At 45.0% G+C, this 21,364-nt stretch overlaps 1 protein-coding gene across 1 annotated transcript in view; it reads right to left on the bottom strand.

Annotated features, from left to right (window-relative positions):
- Positions 1 to 16,820, bottom strand: part of LOC140127861 (cytosolic purine 5'-nucleotidase-like) — a 93,476-nt gene extending 76,656 nt beyond the window's left edge. The window contains exon 1 of the mRNA XM_072149002.1: positions 16,729 to 16,820. The gene's annotated coding sequence lies outside the window, so the exon portion shown is untranslated. The remainder of the gene's footprint in view (positions 1 to 16,728) is intronic.
- Positions 16,821 to 21,364: the final 4,544 nt, after the last annotated feature.

The following is a 21,364-nucleotide window of genomic DNA, read 5'->3' on the forward strand; positions in this document are numbered from 1 at the left end:
TAAAAATGTCGTTAACAAACTCCTGGAAGACAGCCGGTGCGTTACAAAGTCCAAACGGCATTACCAGGTACTCGAAGTGACCATCACGGGTATTAAAGGCGGTCTTCCACTCATCTCCCTGGCGGATACGAATGAGATTGTAGGCCCCTCGAAGATCCAATTTGGAGAAAATCTTGGCTCCATGAAGACGGTCAAACAATTCCGTGATCAACGGCAATGGATAGCGGTTCTTAACGGTGATCTTGTTAAGTCCGCGGTAGTCAATGCACGGACGGAGTGACCCGTCTTTCTTGGTCACGAAGAAAAAACCTGCACCAGCCGGAGAAGAGGACTTACGAATAAATCCTTTTTGCAGGTTTTCCTTGATATAGTCAGACATGGCCGCTGTTTCAGGTACTGATAGCGGGTACACACGACCCCGCGGAGGAGAGGTACCCGGCAGCAGATCCACTGGACAATCGTAAGGACGGTGAGGCAATGTCTCGGCTTGCTTCTTAGAGAAGACATCAGAAAAGTCCTGATAACAAACAGGAAGACCCTCCAGGGCCTTGGGAGCCACAGCTGAAGCCAGGACTGGTACTGGAAGAGACATCTTCACACAGCGGGACAAACAATTAGGACCCCACTGAAGGATCTCCCCCGACTTCCAGTCAAGAACGGGTGCGTGGAGCTGCAACCAGGGTAGGCCCAACAGGATGGAGGAGGTGGAGCGCGGAAGTACATAAAAAGACAAACTCTCCCTGTGCAGCACACCGACTTGCATGGACAGAGGCTTGGTGCAGTACTGGACCGGGTCGGAGAGGATTTGGCCACTGACAGAGGAGATGACCAAAGGCTTTTCTAGACGAACCACAGGGATGTGATGCCGGGAGACCAGGGCGGCATCCACGAAGTTCCCTGCAGAACCGGAGTCCAAGAAAGCTGAGACTTGGATCTGGGTGCGGGTACCAACACAGAGAAGAACAGGAATCATCAGGCGTGGAGAAGCTTTACTTGCACCTAGGGACGCTTCTCCCAAGAACCCTAGGTGCTGGCGTTTCCCGGACGCTGGGGACGGATGGGACAAGTCCCAAGGAAGTGCTCAGGGCTGGCACAATACAGGCAGAGGTTACCCTGACGTCTTCTATTGCGTTCCTGAGAAGAGAGTCTGGCCCTGTCCACCTCCATAGGCTTCTCGGCAGATGGTGCTACAGGAGGCTGGAGTGGCCTGTGGAAAGTAGGTGCCAGGCGGGGAAGACGTCGTGGGCGGACTTGGGGTTGTTCAAGACGTAACTCCTCGACACGCTCCCTAAAACGCACATCAATACGGGTGGCCAAGGTAATGAGAGCATTCAGGGTAGGCGGCAAATCCCGGGCGGCCAGAGCGTCCTTAACGTGAGAGGAGAGTCCCTTCTTAAAAGCTGCGGACAGAGCCTCATCATTCCAGGAGAGTTCCGAAGCCAGAGTACGGAACTGGATGGCATACTCTCCCACGGAAGAGTTCCCCTGGCGTAGATTCAACAGTGCCGTCTCAGCAGAAGAGGCCCGTGCTGGTTCTTCAAAGACAGACCGGAACTCTGCCAGAAATGCCGTCAGATTTGCCGTGACCGGGTCGTCTCTGTCCCAAAGTGGGGTAGCCCAAGCCAGGGCTTTCCCGGAGAGGAGGCTGATGAAGAATGCCACCTTGGAACGCTCCGTGATGAATTGGGATGGCATGAATCCTATGTGCAGGGAGCACTGGGTTATAAAGCTCCTGCACATCTTAGGATCACCGTCATACTTGCTGGGCATAGACAAGCGTAGCCTGGGTTCAACGGCGGGAAGACTAGCCGGAGTAGCGGGAGCCACGGGAGCAGCCACAGGAGCCTGTTGTTGTTGCTGGTTGGCTAGCAGTTGCTGCAGCATGGCGGTAACCTGTTCCAGTTGTTCACGTTGGGCGGCAATCTCCCGGGATTGCTGGACCACGATGGTAGCCAGAGTCGGCCGAGTGGGAAGCGGAACCTCGGCGGGATCCATGGCCGGATCTTACTGTCAAGGTTCGAGGTTGTGGATCCTCTGGACCACTGCGGACGATAACACAAGCCACAACCTGGGACCGGAGTCTAAGTGATACCTGGTTTTCACCAGAGCCCGCCGCAAAGCAGGTTGGTCTTGCTGCGGCGTGGTACCACCAGGTCGTTCCACAGGCGTGACTTGTCCGCAATGGCAGCCAAGGTCGGGGTACAGAAACGGCAGGCAAACTCGTAGTCGGGGACAGGCAGGAGGTCAGGACGGGCAGCACAGGATCGGAGTCAGAGACGTAGCAATAGGTCAAGGCAGGCGGCAAAGGAGCAAAGTCAAAAACAGAACCAGGGTCACAACGGAAAATCACATAAACAGCGCACGGCATAAACAAAGCTTTCTCCAAGGCACAGGGCACAAAGATCCGGCAGGGATCACAGGAAGAGGCAGGAATAAATAGTTTACCTGAAATGGCCAGCGCCAATTAGCGGCGCGCTGGCCCTTTAAATCTGAAGAAGTTGGTGCGCGCGCGCCCTAGGACCCGGGGACGCGCGCGCACGGCCGAGGACGGAGGAGCAGCGGCAGCCGGGATTGGAGAGGCCGAGACAGGAGCCGGGACACGTAAGCTGCGCTTGCGGCGCACAGGCGGGGAGCGAGAGGCACGGGTGACCCCGCCCGACCACCCGTGACATACATAGAAACTTTTGAGATGAAGAGGAAGTTTAGGAAGTGTAGGGACTTTCTATGTAGGACTCTCTCCATACAACACAGACAGGATTACAATAGAAGAAACACTGTCATTGTAGCAATATGTAATATTACAGTTTATCTCCTCCCTTTCCCTGCACAATGATCTCTATTAAGATATCACTGACCCATCATTACATCACTACTGACAATAGATGATGGCACATCTTATCTCCTCCCCTCCCTGTACAATGACCTCTATATAGATAACACTGACCCATCATTACATCACTACTGACAATAGATGATGTCACAGCTTATCTCCTCCTCCTCCCTGTACAATGACCTCTATATAGATAACACTGACCCATCATTACATCACTACTGACAATAGATGATGTCACAGCTTATCTCCTCCTCCTCCCTGTACAATGTCCTCTATATAGATAACACTGACCCATCATTACATCACTACTGACAATAGATGATGTCACAGCTTATCTCCTCCTCCTCCCTGTACAATGACCTCTATATAGATAACACTGACCCATCATTACATCACTACTGACAATAGATGATGTCACATCTTATCTTCTCCCCCTCCTTGTACAATGACCTCTATATAGATAACACTGACCCATCATTACATCACTACTGAGAATAGATGATGTCACAGCTTATCTCCTCCCCCTCCCTGTACAATGACCTCTAAATAGATAACACTGACCCATCATTACATCACTACAGACAATAGATGATGTCACAGCTTATCTCCTCCCCCTCCCTGTACAATGACCTCTATATAGATAACACCGACCCATCATTACATCACTACTGACAATAGATGATGTCACAGCTTATCTCCACCCCCTCCCTGTACAATGACCTCTATATAGATTATACTGACCCATCATTACATCACTATTGACAATAGATGATGTCACAGCTTATCTCCTCCCCCTCCCTGTACAATGACCTCTATATAGATAACACTGACCCATCATTACATCACTACTGACAATAGATGATGTCACAGCTTATCTCCTCCTCCTCCCTGTACAATGACCTCTATATAGATAACACTGACCCATCATTACATCACTACTGACAATAGATGATGTCACAGCTTATCTCCTCCTCCTCCCTGTACAATGACCTCTATATAGATAACACTGACCCATCATTACATCACTACTGACAATAGATGATGTCACATCTTATCTCCTCCCCCTCCCTGTACAATGTCCTCTATATAGATAACACTGACCCATCATTACATCACTACTGACAATAGATGATGTCACAGCTTATCTCCTCCCCCTCCCTGTACAATGACCTCTATATAGATAACACTGACCCATCATTACATCACTACTGACAATAGATGATGTCACAGCTTATCTCCCACTCCTCCCTGTACAATGACCTCTATATAGATAACACTAGATGACCCATCATTACATCACTACTGACAATAGATGATGTCACAACTTATCTCCTCCCCATCCCTGTACAATGACCTCTATATAGATAACACTGACCAATCATTACATCACTACTGACAATAGATGATGTCACAGCTTATCTCCTACTCCTCTCTGTACAATGTCCTCTATATAGATAACACTGACCCATCATTACATCACTACTGACAATAGATGATGTCACAGCTCATCTCCTCCCCCTCCCTGTACAATGACCTCTATATAGATAACACTGACCCATCATTACATCACTACTGACAATAGATGATGTCACAGCTTATGTCCTCCACTCCCTGTACAATAACCTCTATATAGATAACACTGACCCATCATTATATCACTACTGACAATAGATGATGTCACAGCTTATCTCCTCCTCCTCCCTGTACAATGACCTCTATATAGATAACACTGACCCATCATTACATCACTACTGACAATAGATGATGTCACATCTTATCTCCTCCCCCTCCCTGTACAATGTCCTCTATATAGATAACACTGACCCATCATTACATCACTACTGACAATAGATGATGTCACAGCTTATCTCCTCCCCCTCCCTGTACAATGACCTCTATATAGATAACACTGACCCATCATTACATCACTACTGACAATAGATGATGTCACAGCTTATCTCCTCCCCCACCCTGTACAATGACCTCTATATAGATAACACTGACCCATCATTACATCACTACTGACAATAGATGATGTCACAGCTTATCTCCTCCCCCTCCCTGTACAATGACCTCTATATAGATAACACTGACCCATCATTACATCACTACTGACAATAGATGATGTCACAGCTTATCTCCCACTCCTCCCTGTACAATGACCTCTATATAGATAACACTAGATGACCCATCATTACATCACTACTGACAATAGATGATGTCACAACTTATCTCCTCCCCATCCCTGTACAATGACCTCTATATAGATAACACTGACCCATCATTACATGACTACTGACAATAGATGATGTCACAGCTTATCTCCTCCCCCTCCCTGTACAATGACCTCTATATAGAGAACACTGACCCATCATTACATCACTACTGACAATAGATGATGTCACAGCTCATCTCCTCCCCCTCCCTGTACAATGACCTCTATATAGATAACACTGACCCATCATTACATCACTACTGACAATAGATGATGTCACAGCTTATGTCCTCCACTCCCTGTACAATAACCTCTATATAGATAACACTGACCCATCATTATATCACTACTGACAATAGATGATGTCACAGCTTATCTCCTCCTCCTCCCTGTACAATGACCTCTATATAGATAACACTGACCCATCATTACATCACTACTGACAATAGATGATGTCACAGCTTATCTCCTCCTCCTCACTGTACAATGACCTCTATACTGATATCACTGACCCATCACTACATCCACTAGATTGGTATACTGTTTTCATTCATTATAAGTGTGGTAAGCAGGTTTAAACACACAAAAAGAAAGTGTTTTACAATGAAAATATATAAGTCAGTTAAACTTCAATCATTTATTACATGTTGTAAAAGTTTATTGTCAAAACAGCCACTTGCTCTGTGGGAATGTGAACTATGACCAAATGGCTATAAAAAAACATTTTTACAGATTTAGGGCATAGACAGGACTGCAGTTTTGTACCAACACTTCCTGCTGCCATGAGTTGTCAGATGACACATTCTACATGCATGATCCGTCCCTATCACTATTTTTACTATGGCTAGTTTTCCAATTGTAGTGCCCTGGATCAGAGGTCATTTGTCATTTGTGGATATTTTAATAATTCCCCATATGCAAACTCAGTACTTCTTACTTTCTTTTACATCAAGGGTTAACTTGCATTGTTCTATAGTGTTTTGTTATGTACATTCTGTTTGCTATTGTTGCTGTATCTGTATAGACGAGTAGAAAGGGTTAAAGAACATTCAAATACATTTCTGACTGTGTATCTCTAACTAAAGAGAAGTCACTCATTTCCCAGCTATAGTACAGATTGTTTTGCAGAAGAAAAACAGCCTTGTTTACCAGATAAGCAGATCTTTAGAATGACAGGGGCTGTCTGGAAAGTTGTTTATTCTTTAGAAACTTGCTGCCATGGAATGGGTACTCAATGTAAGTCGATTGGATAACACCTTCTCATTGTTTTTGTGCAAAAATCTAACCATTCCTCCCCTTGTGGAAAGTATATAAGGAGAATAGTCCGAGTCCTTAGTGTCTTGCAGTTAGGGAAAGGAGCTTGGAGCAGAAAACTCGCAGTCTACCTGAGCAACCAGAAGAAGAAGAAGAAACTGAGACGGGCATACTCTGCCATAAACCCTGGGCTCCTAGCCTGGGACCAGCCTACCAGCCTTCAGAGAAAGATAGGGACAAATAGTCCAGACCTTTCCTCAGCATTAACCCTTCTTCTGCCAGGGAGGAGAGTGGAGAAGTCGGCCCTTTGATTTGCTTGTTATGCTTTATACCTGAATTTCTACAGTAAGGAAGGTAACTGTCCACTGCAGACCCTGACTCTCTGGATATATTTCCGATTGGGGTGCACCACGCCTTACCATCCCTTACAGAGAGCAGCAACACATGGTAACACCTAGACGGTCCCTGGCGGACCCAGCATACACGGGCACTGCACAATCATCTGATCTCTGCTAGTAAAGGCTAGAACCTTCAGATGTCTGCAATTTCCTCTAAAGGGGCCCATATAGCAAATGCAAGTTTGGTCAAACCTGTGATTTCTGACATATCCCATTGACTATCTTTTGAGAATGGGGTTGTGCTACTTTCCCTTCACATATAATGTTGCAGGAATGGAGGATTAGGCTTGTAATATGTCATGGAAGATAAGCTGCTGGTCTGGGCATAGTTATTCCTCCTTTGGATATAAAAAAGATGAAAGAGGACCTGTCACCAAGTACTAAATAAACTGAGCTATGTCATCCAGAACTTTGTACATGGTGATAGGTCCTCTTCAAAATATATGTACTGGCGCTCTGCTCCAACAACTAAAAGGTGGGATCTGGTCCAGGGCCTGGCTTCTTCCCAGTCGGATCCCACCAGTGTGCAGATGATCGGAGAGGGGAGATCTTTTGGATCTGGGCATAGTGGCTGGATTTCACTGAATAAATGCTGTTCCAGAGGTAATTAAATAAGATGCTAGGAGGGAAAGCAAAACCTCCAGACAACAGCAACAAAATATAATAATTCCACAAGTTGAAGTACCCTTTACTTCATTTTATACAGTCCCAAGCACACTTAGTTCTGACCTATCCCTCCTATGCTCCTCATTGCCTTGTTCTCACTAGTACTTCTCTCCTTACAAGTACCTCAGATTCGGGATGCTCTCTCCATGAATTTGAGAGGTATATCTGATGCAAGGAGCCAAGTAAAACCTCCAGACAACAATGCCAAACTTATAATCATCACAGTTCGGCTCAGTAAGGAAACATGGACTCCTTGCATCATTTATAACTATGATGCTTTCTCGGGTACAATGTTTGGTTCTGTGAAATCTTGCCACAATTTGCGATTCATGGAACAAGTAAGGTCATGTGTCTTATCCAAAAAGCGAAGGGAATATGGGTCAGTTCTTTTATCAACAAGTGCAGTTTTTACTAAGAACCCAGTTTCTAAAATAAGGTGACACCTACCTCTGGATTTTAAAACCCTCAAAAAACATACCCTGGGTGTATAGTTACTCCTATAACTATCCACCCTAAGGCTACATTCACACTGCCGCATGGGGGATGTATATACGGCCGACGTATATACGGCCGATATATGTCCCCCATAGACGGCAATGGGCGCACAGTGCCCTACGGGAGCAGTACGGTACCGTACCGCTATGTACCCCGGGAAAAGATAGGACATGCAGTGTGCATGTAGCCTAAAACTGTATTGCCCAGCACACCTTTTCACCAACATTCTCGTGACTCTAGTGCCAGGTCAATGTCTGACTATTTAACAGGCCTTGCCAAATAGCTATGCTGTGAGTCAAACCTAACTCATCTGTATACAGTAGGTCATTCCAGTTTGCTTGTACTTTCATGAGAGACAAGAATACAGGTTAATGGTGGGAAGAATAAACTTAGTGCTGGCCATCATTTATAGTTCCTCCAAGCATTGATCTCTGTTGGGCCACTCTTAGGCCAGTTGGGATGTCTGTTTCCATCCATCAATACAGTGTTCCCCTTTGTACACACACTTTAGTTTTGAGGTGTTATGCAAACTGGACATTAACATTCAGACGTTCGGCTAATGACATTTTATCTAGAGAATGTGACACACCTAGAAATCTAAATTACATCTGCTATAGTCACTCTCCGTAGGAAACGATGGACGTCATCCCTTCGGATTAAAGTTCATTTAAGTTGCAATTAAGTCTTGATTAAATGCGACTGAGGAATTAAATTATCATATCATCATCTCATTTTAATAACAGCTGAAATCCTATCTCTACCCAGACACATATACTGGCTTTAAGGGAACACTGACAATCTGTATTCTATGCAGCGTCTTGTTTTAGACTATAAAGGGATACAGTTACCATCTTCCTCGAGTGGAGTAAATTTAGTTCTGCCATTTCAATCATATCCATATTCATTGTGGTGGAGTACAGAACCAAAATTAGAACAATGTTATCTCTGTCCAAATACGTATGGACCTAACTATAACTGGGACAAGGAAACAATGGGGCACATTTACTTACCTGGTCCAGTCGCGATGCAGCGGTGCGTTCTCCGACGGGGATTCAGGTTCTGCCGGGATTTACTAAGGTCATGTGCCCGATGTCCACCAGGTGTCGCTGCTGCGCTGAGGTCCGCCGGAGTTCACCTTCTTCTCTTCGGTGCTTGTAAGCGCGTGTCAAGCGACACAATTTGTTTTTTAAATACCGCTGTTTCTCCGAATCCGTCGGGTTTTCTCCGACGGACACGCGCCCGATTTCCATCACATGCAAGCCGGCACCGATGCGCCAAAAGTGTGCGATTCGCCCCCTTAGTTAATGAGCCCCATTGCCTCTTTTTGCTACCTTAAAAGGCAGCCCCCTTATCAAGCATGAATTCCAGGTAGCCTAATGACATGATTTGGGATTTAAAAAACTGGTATTGTTTTCCTTGTTCCATCCTGGAAAATGTATTTGAATATTTCCCAGAATCCCCTATTGGATAATCAATGGTTATCAGTCTCCACATGCCTATAAGGCGACCTTAATTGGCAAAGTCTTACTTCCTGACCCTAGTCAAAAGCCTTTCCCGCAGTTAAACCAATTCCCTACACTGCACTGAAGAGACGCATTCATGTTGAAACAGTGCTGTCTACAGTTGGGAATCTGTTCCTTCTGGAATTGATATACTGGTTTGGCTTTACTCCCACATCATGTCATTAGGCTTCCATCAGTCATGCTTGACTTTCAAGGTTGCAAAAAGGGGTATTGTTTTGGAAAATGTATTTGCATATTTCCCCGAATCCCCCTAGTAGACCATCAATGTCTCCACAGGCCTATAAGGCGGCCTTAATTGGCAAAGTCTCTGTAAGGAGAACTCTTACTTCCTGACCCTATGTAAGTTATGTACTATGTACTTAGAAGAGAGAATTGATTAAAATATTATACAGCCATCAAATGTATTTCCAATATTATCGTGGTGCGGAATTCAGGAAGAACCAAATACAATGTCAATATTTGGTATAAGTCCTTGTATAACCCCTAGCTGTACCACATTCAGGTTGCTGTGAGCTCCACTTTTGTACAGCATCTAAGTTATCTCTGTTTTACACTGTTAACCTCTGCTAGAAGGGAACTGACCTGCAAGGAAATTCTAAGTATGCAGTTCCTAGAATTATTTAGGATCAGTGGCAGCTGCAGGGACATGGATACACCAACATGGAAATCGTAACTGGAAACAAAGCCAATGTCAAAACCGAATACCAAAGTAGTGTACATAGGGCAACATGAAGTGCTAGTCAGGAGCCAGAGTCACTACCTACAGAGGATGATCAACCACCAGAAATGGATTATAATGTGGCCATTTTGGGCAACCGCCCAGGGCCAATGGGCAGCAAAACCACTCAACTGACATTATACTTATACATAATAGTTTTTTAACCCTACATTCCTCTGTATTGCTAATCATCCTGCATATATGTACACTGCTAATCCATACTAGTATTTCTATATATGGCTACTGTTCTTATCCTGCACATGTGGCCACTGCACAGTACTACTGCTCTTATCCTGCACATATGACCACGGCACAGTACTACTGCTCTTATCCTGCATATATGGCCACTGCACAGTACTACTGCTCTTATCCTGCATATATGGCCACTACACAGTACTACTGCTCTTATCCTGCATATATGGCCACTGCACAGTACTACTGCTCTTATCCTGCACATATGGCCACGGCACAGTACTACTGCTCTTATCCTGCATATATGGCCACTGCACAGTACTACTGCTCTTATCCTGCATATATGGCCACTGCACAGTACTACTGCTCTTTTCCTGCATATATGGCTACTGCGCAGTACTACTGCTCTTATCCTGCATATATGGCCACTGCACAGTACTACTGCTCTTATCCTGCATATATGGCCACTGCACAGTACTACTGCTCTTATCCTGCATATATGGCTACTGCGCAGTACTACTGCTCTTATCCTGCATATATGGCCACTGCACAGTACTACTGCTCTTATCCTGCATATATGGCTACTGCACAGTGCTACTGCTCTTGTCCTGCATATATGGCTATTGCACAGTACTACTGCTCTTGTCCTGCATATATGGCCACTGCACAGTACTACTGCTCTTATCCTGCATATATGGCTACTGCACAGTGCTACTGCTCTTGTCCTGCATATATGGCTATTGCACAGTACTACTGCTCTTATCCTGCATATATGGCCACTGCACAGTACTACTGCTCTTATCCTGCATATATGGCTACTGCACAGTGCTACTGCTCTTGTCCTGCATATATGGCTTTTGCACAGTACTACTGCTCTTATCCTGCATAAATGGCCACTGCAAAGTACTACTGCAGTTATCCTGCAAATTTTGCCACTGCACAGTTCTACTGCTCTTATCCTGCATATATGGTCACTGCACAGGACTACTACTCTTATCCTGCATTCATGGCCACTGCACAAAACCGAGCATCAGTATGGGGAAGAAAGGTGATTTGAGTGCCTTTGAATGTGGCATGGTTGTTGGTGGTTCACTCACAACCATCTCTAGGGTTTACAGAGAATGGTCCGAAAAAGAAAAAACATCTAGTGAGCGGCAGTTCTGTGGGCGGAAATGCCTTGTTGATGCCAGAGGTCAGAGGAGAATGGGCAGACTGGTTCGAGCTGATAGAAAGGCAACAGTGACTCAAATCGCCACCTGTTACATCCAAGGTAGGCAGAAGAGCATCTCTGAACGCACAGTACGTCGAACTTTGAGGCAGATGGGCTACAGCAGCAGAAGACCACACCGGGTGCCACTCCTTTCAGCTAAGAACAGGAAACTGAGGCTACAATTTGCACAAGCTCATCGAAATTGGACAGTAGAAGATTGGAAAAACGTTGCCTGGTCTGATGAGTCTTGATTTCTGCTGCGACATTCGGATGGTAGGGTCAGAATTTGGCGTCAACATGAAAGCATGGATCCATCCTGCCTTGTATCAACGGTTCAGGCTGGTGGTGGTGGTGTCATGGTGTGGGGAATATTTTCTTGGCAATCTTTGGGCCCCTTGGTACCAATTGAGCATCGTTGCAACGTATTGTTGCTGACCATGTCCATCCCTTTATGAGCACAATGTACCCTGTAACATCTGATGGCTACTTTCAGCAGGATAATGCGCCATGTCATAAAGCTGGAATCATCTCAGACTGGTTTCTTGAACATGACAATGAGGTCACTGTACTCAAATGGCCTCCACAGTCACCAGATCTCAATCCAATAGAGCATCTTTGGGATGTGGTGGAACGGGAGATTCGCATCATGGATGTGCAGCCGACAAATCTGCGGCAACTGTGTGATGCCATCATGTCAATATGGACCAAAATCTCTGAGGAGCTTCCAGCACCTTGTTGTATCTATGCCACGAAGAATTGAGGCAGTTCTGAAGGCAAAAGGGGGTCCAACCCGTTACTAGCATGGTGTACCTAATAAAGTGGCCGGTGAGTGTATATCCTCAGTGGAATTGACAGAAGATTTAAAGGGTATATATTGTATAAACTTTCAAGGAATGTCCACATTTTTAAGAAAATTTGTTTGTTCATGGTTTGTTAGAACCTTACCCAAAAGTGGGCATTCTTAGTAGTTTTTTGTGACCTAAGAGCAGGATTTAAAGGAAATCTACCATCATAAACCAGGGGCACTCACTCATAGATCAAGGCCATGTGACTGTATTAATCTTATATTTGTTACCCATGGCCTCCATCCTTTTAAAATCGATGCTATTGAGCCATAAGGGCTCTGGGTAACATTACCATAGCCATTCCAAGCTGTAGTTTCATAGACTGTAACACTGCGCAGGAGCACTCCCCCCCCCCACTCCCACTGTGGGGGCAGAGGTGATGTGCTTCTGTACAGTGTAAGAGCTTGTGAAGCTGCGGCACGGAGAGGCTTCTCTGACTCATTAGCATAATTTGAAAAGTAGATTTTAGAAGGAAGGAGACCATGGATAACAAATAAGTAAGTGTCCCTGGTTTTATATGATGGTAGATTTGCCTTTACAACAATTTTCCACTTATATATATTAAACAGGTCTTAAATTTCTGTAAATTGTTAAAATAATTTTTTCTACAAATTATTTTAACCATTTGCTTCCCAGTGAGTCTCATTTTTATAGACTTAAAAAAAACCTGCTTAAATCCCCCCCAATTTTAAATATTCCATTCTTTCCGTTTTTTCTAGGGCAAAGAGTTTACAATCTTAGCTGATTTGTAAGCTGTGAAGTAAAATAAAACCTACGCTTATTTTTATGGTGTTCCTCTATATAGAAGGCCGTGGTCAGCACACGGAGGAGGAAATGTGCTGAAAATCGTAATTACTGTGTTCTGCATGTGACTGGGGAAAGAGCTGACCTGTAAGAACACAGCCGCTGAGCTGGAGGCTGCCGACTCATAAAACGCCATTTATTTCAAGTATTTCGCTCCTCTAGCACCCACCTACTAATATGCCGCAGGCTACACAGGGAGAAGTGCAGGACTGTATGTACTTATAAAACATGTTATTACACGTGCATGGTACATATGTGTTCAATAAACAAGGTTATAGTGACTATGGTGACAACACATTGACAATGCACAACGTTAACATATTACAATATTTTTACTCCAATAACTTTTAGTAAAGTTTTAACAAACAAGGTGATAAGTTGACAATTTATTTGCATGTGTCTCAGAGTGCAATGCATTTTTGATGCATCTACATAGACTCCATAGTATGGTGCGTTTTTCACGTGCGTGACTTGCAAAAGTAGAACATGATGAGATTTAAACGTGCGTTTAAAAAAAAATTCCTGTACTGTGATATTACTGAATGTACTATCCCTGTTCTGTGACATTGCTGTGTGTATTATCCCTGTTCTGGGACATCACTATCTATTATCCTGGTACTGTGACATTACTGTGTGTATTATCCCTGTACTGTGACATTACTGTGTGTATTATCCCTGTACTGTGACATTACTGTGTGTATTATTTCTGTAATGTGACATTACTGTGTGTATTATCCCTGTACTGTGACATTACTGTGTGTATTATCCCTGTACTGTGACATCACTGTGTGTATTATCCCTGTACTGTGACATTACTGTGTGTATTATTTCTGTAATGTGACATTACTGTGTGTATTATCCCTGTACTGTGACATTACTGTGTGTATTATCCCTGTACTGTGACATTACTGTGTGTATTATCCCTGTACTGTGATATCACTGTGTGTATTATCCCTGTACTGTGACATCACTGTGTGTATTATCCCTACACTGTGACATCACTGTGTGTATTATTCCTGTACTGTGACATCACTGTGTGTATTATCCCTGCACTGTGACATCACTGTGTATATTATCCCTGTACTGTGACATCACTGTGTGTATTATCGCTGTACTCTGACTTCATTGTGTATTATACCTGTACTGTGACATTAATGTGTGTATTATCCCTGCACTGTGACATCACTGTGTGTATTCTCTCTGTACTGTGACATCACAGTGTGTATTCTCCCTGTACTGTGACATCACTGTGTGTATTATCCCTGCATTGTGACATCACTGTGTGTATTATCCCTGTACTGTGACATCACTGTGTGCATTATCCATGTACAGTGACATCACTGTGTGTATTATCCATGTACTGTGACATCACTGTGTGTATTATCCCTGTACTGTGACATCACTGTGTGTATTATCGCTGTACTGTGACATCACTGTGTGTATTATCCCTGCACTGTGACATCACTGTGTGTATATCCCTGTACTGTGACATCACTGTGTGTATTATCCCTGTACTGTGACATCGCTGTGTGTATTATCCCTGTACTGTGACATCACTGTGTGTATTATCTCTGTACTGTGACATCACTGTGTGTATTATCCCTGTACTGTGACATCACTTTGTGTATTATCCCTGTACTGTGACATTGCTGTGTGTATTATCCCTGTACTGTGACATCGCTGTGTGTATTATCCCTTTACTGTGACATCACTGTGTGTATTATCCTGTACTGTGACATCACTTTGTGTATTATCCCTGCACTGTGACATCACTGTGTGTATTATCCCTGCACTGTGACATCACTGTGTGTATTATCCCTGTACTGTGACATCACTGTGTGTATTATCCCTGTACTGTGACATCACTGTGTGCATTATCCATGTACAGTGACATCACTGTGTGTATTATCCATGTACTGTGACATCACTGTGTGTATTATCCCTGTACTGTGACATCACTGTGTGTATTATCGCTGTACTGTGACATCACTGTGTGTATTATCCCTGCACTGTGACATCACTGTGTGTATATCCCTGTACTGTGACATCACTGTGTGTATTATCCCTGTACTGTGACATCACTTTGTGTATTATCCCTGTACTGTGACATTGCTGTGTGCAGAGGTCGCACTAACTTTTTTTTGGCAGAGTAAAAATACTCCTCTTGGCATTTCTGAGGAGTATTTTTAGTCAAGGAAGAGTATGGAATTTGTAGTAATATGGGGAGTGCACTGGACTCCTATTATAACAGCAGCGTTGCTGTTTGGCTGGCAGACAGGGAGTCCTAGCATCATATTTCTCTATGATGCAAAGACTACTGTCCAGTGCACTTTGCTCATTCCATCCACCTTGCTGCCACTGGAAGTCTCTGTAGAGTAGACAATTACTATGTGGCTATGCTGCGGTCAAGCCGCCCCATGTGTCTCCTGACCTAGAGCTGCTTTTACATGGGGTGGTTAGCTTCCATTTGGTAATAGATTGCAAACACATCGTGCCTAAAGGATGACAAAACGCTTGTGAATTCTCATAATATGCATGTGCTTAGTAAAAAAAACTTTAAAGGGGTTGTCTGAGTTTATTAAAAAATCTTCTGGTAGCCTGCGGGGTGCTGTAAAAAAAAAAAAAAACTTCCTGCAGACCAGTTGTCCTGCCGCTGTCCTTCAATGCTGTGCCGTTTGTTTACAGAGGCAGGCACGCTGTGATCGGGCAACTTTCACCTGCCTAGCATGCCCACCTGTCCCAGTAGCTGATGCACTTTGATGTTAATGCTGTATCAGGTGCTTGGACAGGGGATGGGTGGACATTCCAGGCGGGCAGAAGATGCCGGATTGGAGCGTGCCTGCCTCTGTAAACAAACAGGCACGGCACTGATGGACAGAATGACGGCAGTGGCGGAACGGTAGTGCAGGAAAAGGTATGTTTTTAAATAAACTCGGACAACCCCTTTAAGTCAATGATAATCCTTACCATATAAAAACATGGTCACTCTTATAACAATGCACATGTGTTTCGCTTGAAGCATTTACAATTCATTTTCAAGTACAACGCACCATGTAAATACAACGTAAGGCTACTTTCACATGAATTTGTGCTACGCCCATGTCAGAACCAGCATATGTTCTGCTGGAGAAGCGTAGTGAAGTGTGGTGCTCACCCCTCCCCTCTCCATAGGGATGCCGGGCTGTAATTATCTTTTTCCCATGCATTCTGTGGTCAAGTGGCACATATGCGCCATTGGAGTCTGTGGGGACAGATATCCACCCACAAACTGGATATATGTCCCCACAATGTTCGTGTTCAAGGGGCCTAAAATTTAAAAATGGCACAACTCAAGATTCAAGGTCTATGAGCAGCTGAAAAGCTACACATGGGAATAAACACATTTTTCCCCCTGAATCTTGGAGTGCTGCCATTTTTTAACTTTTACCTTGTCAAGGTTCTGGAATTTGCACCAAAGTCCTCCTGCTACAAGTGTTGCTCTTTTCTGTACTTTATATACATGATATAACTCTTCCATATATAACCTGGGCAGCAGGCTGTTACAGATCTTGCACTGAAGTGACTGCTGTACTCACTTCATTTCAGCCCCTGGTCACAAGCCTCCAGATCCCTGGTGACTTGTAGCCACATTTTCCTCTGGGTCAGCTCCAGCCTTTGATATGTGCAACAACTATGGTGCAGTGACATCGGCACGTAGGGTGGGCGTGGCTTCGGGTAGCCCCGCCCACTTTGACCCGGCCAAAGAGAAACAGCATCAGGTTAGGGAGGGGGTGTGTCCAGGTGCTGCACGGCTCAGGCTCACACACATACAACAGCTCATCCATCTCTTCTCAGGCGGCTGTGTAAGTCAGGGGCTGCAGCAGCCCTTCTGCTATGCCCTGCCGTCCTCACTCGTCCCAAATAAGGTGAAAAGTCAGTGCGTGTTTAGACGCATGGGGCAGTTTTCAAGGAGTAATACTGCATTTAGGAGCGTCTATGACGCTTCTAGAGGGGTTAATGCGACCTCTGGCTGTGTGTATTATCCCTGTACTGTGACATCGCTGTGTGTATTATCCCTTTACTGTGACATCACTGTGTGTATTATCCTGTACTGTGACATCACTTTGTGTATTATCCCTGCACTGTGACATCACTGTGTGTATTATCCCTGCACTGTGACATCACTGTGTGTATTATCCCTGTACTGTGACATCACTTTGTGTATTATCCCTGTACTGTGACATTGCTGTGTGTATTATCCCTGTACTGTGACATCGCTGTGTGTATTATCCCTTTACTGTGACATCACTGTGTGTATTATCCTGTACTGTGACATCACTTTGTGTATTATCCCTGCACTGTGACATCACTGTGTGTATTATCCCTGCACTGTGACATCACTGTGTGTATTATCCCTGTACTGTGACATCACTGTGTGTATTATCCCTGTACTGTGACATCACTGTGTGTATGTCATCACCCGGTTCTGGATCACAATTCCATTCAGGAACAGAGATATTCAGGACAAGACAGCAAATTACAAGCAAAATTCAGCCGTAATAATTATAAAATGACTTATCCAAAAGCTCTTGGTTGAGCCCACTCTGCCAATAATCCAAACCCAATAAAAAATGATTCCAAATACATGAATCACTATAATGCTCCTGATTTATAGGCACTTTATAGAGAACAATGGGGCACATTTACGAAGGGTCGCGCTGCGCACTTTTGTCGGATTGTCCACGTTCTTCATGGCTAAAACAGCTTGCACGGGTATTTAAGAAGTGCTTGCGCCACTATTGTGTAACACATGACCCTTTTGTGGCGCAGCTGCACTGGTCTCCATGCACAACAAATTAGAGGGCGCGTTGGCGGACGACCCAACTGATTAGGACTGAGCACGGGATTTAACTTGCAAATAGTGTTGCACGCCATATGTTAAAGGTGCACCACAAAAAAGATGGTGAACTCTGTTGGGGCAGTGCAGGGAAGCGACACATTCGTGATTTCAGGCACGCGATCTTAGAGAATCGCTGCACGCAGCATTATAGACGGGCAGAGCACTTTTAGTAAACCCGGGTGACTTTGTAAGGAAATGTGCCCCTATATGACTGATTTAATAGGATGCTACAATATATTTTATTTATAAACCTATGTATTTGAAGCCTTGAAAGAATTCAGTTTATGATTTTGTCCACTATTTTTGTAGTTTTTAATGTAAATTGTTAATAAAATTAGCGATCTTTTACACATTATGGTGATTATTTGGACCTGTGTGCACCCATTTTCTATTAAGTTTTGAGAGACATTCAGGAGTAGCATTGAGCAAACATATAACTACATGTCACAATGCTAAAACGTGGAAGAAATTATTAAAATACTGTAACTATGCGGTAACTTTTATGGGGTCACTGTTACTCCTAGCTCTAATGTATCTATGGCCGGCACTTTTAGGAACAGAAGGAACACTTAGGTCAGTGATGGGCAACCTTTTGAGCTAGGTGTGTCAAAATTCGCCAAAAAAACGAACATAACTCGGGAGCTGTGTCACCTTTAGGAAAAACCTAATTTTGTAATAACATGTCCAGCAGCGGCCTCCCCTTATTAATAACATGTCCAGCAGCGGCCTCCCTTTACTACTAAAATACTCCTAGCGGCCTCCCTTTACTACTAAAATACCCCTAGCGGCCTCCCTTTACTACTAAAATACCCCTAGCGCCCTCCCTTTACTACTAAAATACCCCTAGCGCCCTCCCTTTACTACTTAAATACCCCTAGCACCCTCCCTTTACTACTAAAATACCCCTAGCGCCCTCCCTTTACTACTAAAATACCCCTAGCGCCCTCCCTTTAAATATAATATAATAATAAACTTACATACTTACCCAGTGATGTCTTCTTCCCTGTAGCTTTACTGCAGGCGGCTCGGCTCCTCCAGGTTGCACCGCGCGCCTCGGGTCACATGACTGACGTGACCTGACGTCAGGTCGCCTCAGTCACGTGACGAACAGGGCGCATTGCAGCCTGGAGGAGCCGGAGGAGTTGCAGAAGGTGGGCGGACCAACGCGGCGCCGGACAGGTAAGCAGGGGGCAGAAACACAGGGACGGGACATTACCACAGGGGCAGCACATTACACAGGGACATTAACACAGGGGGAGCACATTGCACAGGGACAGAAACACAAGGACGGGGGCGGGACATTAACATAGGGGTAGCACATTACACTGGGACAGCACATTACACAGGGAGGGGGGGGACAGCGGGCGCTGGGCGGCCGCGTGTCAGCAAAAATGACTACGCGTGTCAGTGCTGACACGCATGTCATAGGTTCGCCATCACTGACTTAGGTGCTGTGGTTGGCACTAATGGTGAGACCCCCTGAGGAATCCAGACAGCTGGATACACGTGGGGTGGGGATACCGCCATTTTTTGCATAGGCTCTGTGGAGCATATTTATCAGAACCTCTGCATCACATCAGTTATTATTGCCAACACTTTTATTTGCCCCAATCTGCCACTTTCACGCCAGTGGGACGTGAAGTGGGGGCACGACTGGCCAAGCTGAGGGCTGGCGCAGGGCGTTACTGTGCATGCACAACTGCACTCACATGTGATAAGTCGCCGGATGTATTTATTTGTACACCAGGGCCTGGCGTAGAATACACGCTGTGCAGCATCCTGCCCGATACATCAAGAGGCGGAAATGGAGCGGCCGACACGAGTGCCAGCGTCTGATAAATATCCCCCTGTGTATTTATTGTTGTGTTAGTCATTTGTACTTTGCTGTGGATAGCTGCACACTCAGTGGGGCACATTTACCAAAAATGTGGGAAACTGCACTAAAAGTACTGCCCTTGTATAATGGGGCACATTTACTAAGGCTCCGCAGCGGCGAATCCGTCGGGTTTTTCCCGAATATTTCCGCTTTGCGCTGTATTTCACGGGATTGTGCGATCAATTTTTGGCGCAATCGCGCCGACTTTCGCGCGACATAAATCGGGGGGCGTGGCCACCGGACAACCCGAAGGATTCGGAAAAACCGCAGAATTTAAAAAGCCATTTGTGTCGCAAGATCAAGCACTCACATACACCAGAAAAAAGCAGGTGAACTTCGGCGGACCTTGGCGCAGCAGCGACACCTGGTGAATATCAGCGCACGGACCTTAGTGAATCCCGGCAGAACCCAAATCAGCGTCGGAGAACCCGCCGCTGGATCGCGACTGGACCGGGTAAGTAAATGTGCCCCAATGTGCGACAGATTCATTAAGAATGTGCACCAGAAATCATGAATCTGACGCTTCCCTGCAATGGCCCGACAGAGTTCAGCAACTTTTTTGGGGTGCACCTTTAACATAGGGCGAGCGACACACTTTGCATGTTGAATCTGGAGCACGGTCCGACTGAGCGCTGGAAAGCCCCCTAATTCGAGTCGCATAGTGCCTAGCGCAGCTGTGCCACAAAACGGTCGCGTGATACACATATGTTGTGCAGACACTTCTTAAATACCTGTGCAAGCTGTAAAAGAACGCGCAAACTCCGACAGAAAACAGACACAAAGCCCCTAGTACAGTGGTGGCGAACCTATGGCACGGGTGCCAGAGGTGGCACTCAGAGCCCTTTCTGTGGGCACTCAGGCCATTGTCCCAGGACAGAGCTCACCAAACAGGACCAAATTCACCAAATCTTCCTGCAGACCCAGGCAATTTAAGAGATGCTGCAATTTAAGAGATGCTATTTTAAAACGACACTTCATTGGCTGTTTGGAACTACGGTTAAAGTGAGAAAGTGTTGATAGAACTGCATTATCTTTGTAGGTCATCCTACTGGACCCTACATTCTTACTGTACAGAGAGACCCTGGTGAGAAGCTACAATGATATGTGACCTCCTTCTTTAAACTGTATTAGTGGCCTCAAGGGGCCAATACGATTAATAGATGTTGAAGAGTAGGTAGCAATAAGTTACTGCTTAAAATGCAATGTTGGCACTTTGCGGTAAATAAGTGGATTTTGGTTATAGTTTGGGCACTCGGTCTCTAAAAGGTTTGCCATCACTGCCCTAGTAAATGTGCCCCACTGTTTTCTAGGTGTCACTATTTGATGGGGCTGGTATGGGAGTCGTATCATGCATCACTACCTGGTTTTTATACTACATATATATATATTAGATGTGTCTGTTGTTTGTGGGCTTTTTTAAATAATTTTTGAAATACACAGCTATCTGATTCTGGTG

This window comes from Engystomops pustulosus, chromosome 4, assembly GCF_040894005.1.
Source record: "Engystomops pustulosus chromosome 4, aEngPut4.maternal, whole genome shotgun sequence".
Taxonomy (NCBI): domain Eukaryota; kingdom Metazoa; phylum Chordata; class Amphibia; order Anura; family Leptodactylidae; genus Engystomops; species Engystomops pustulosus.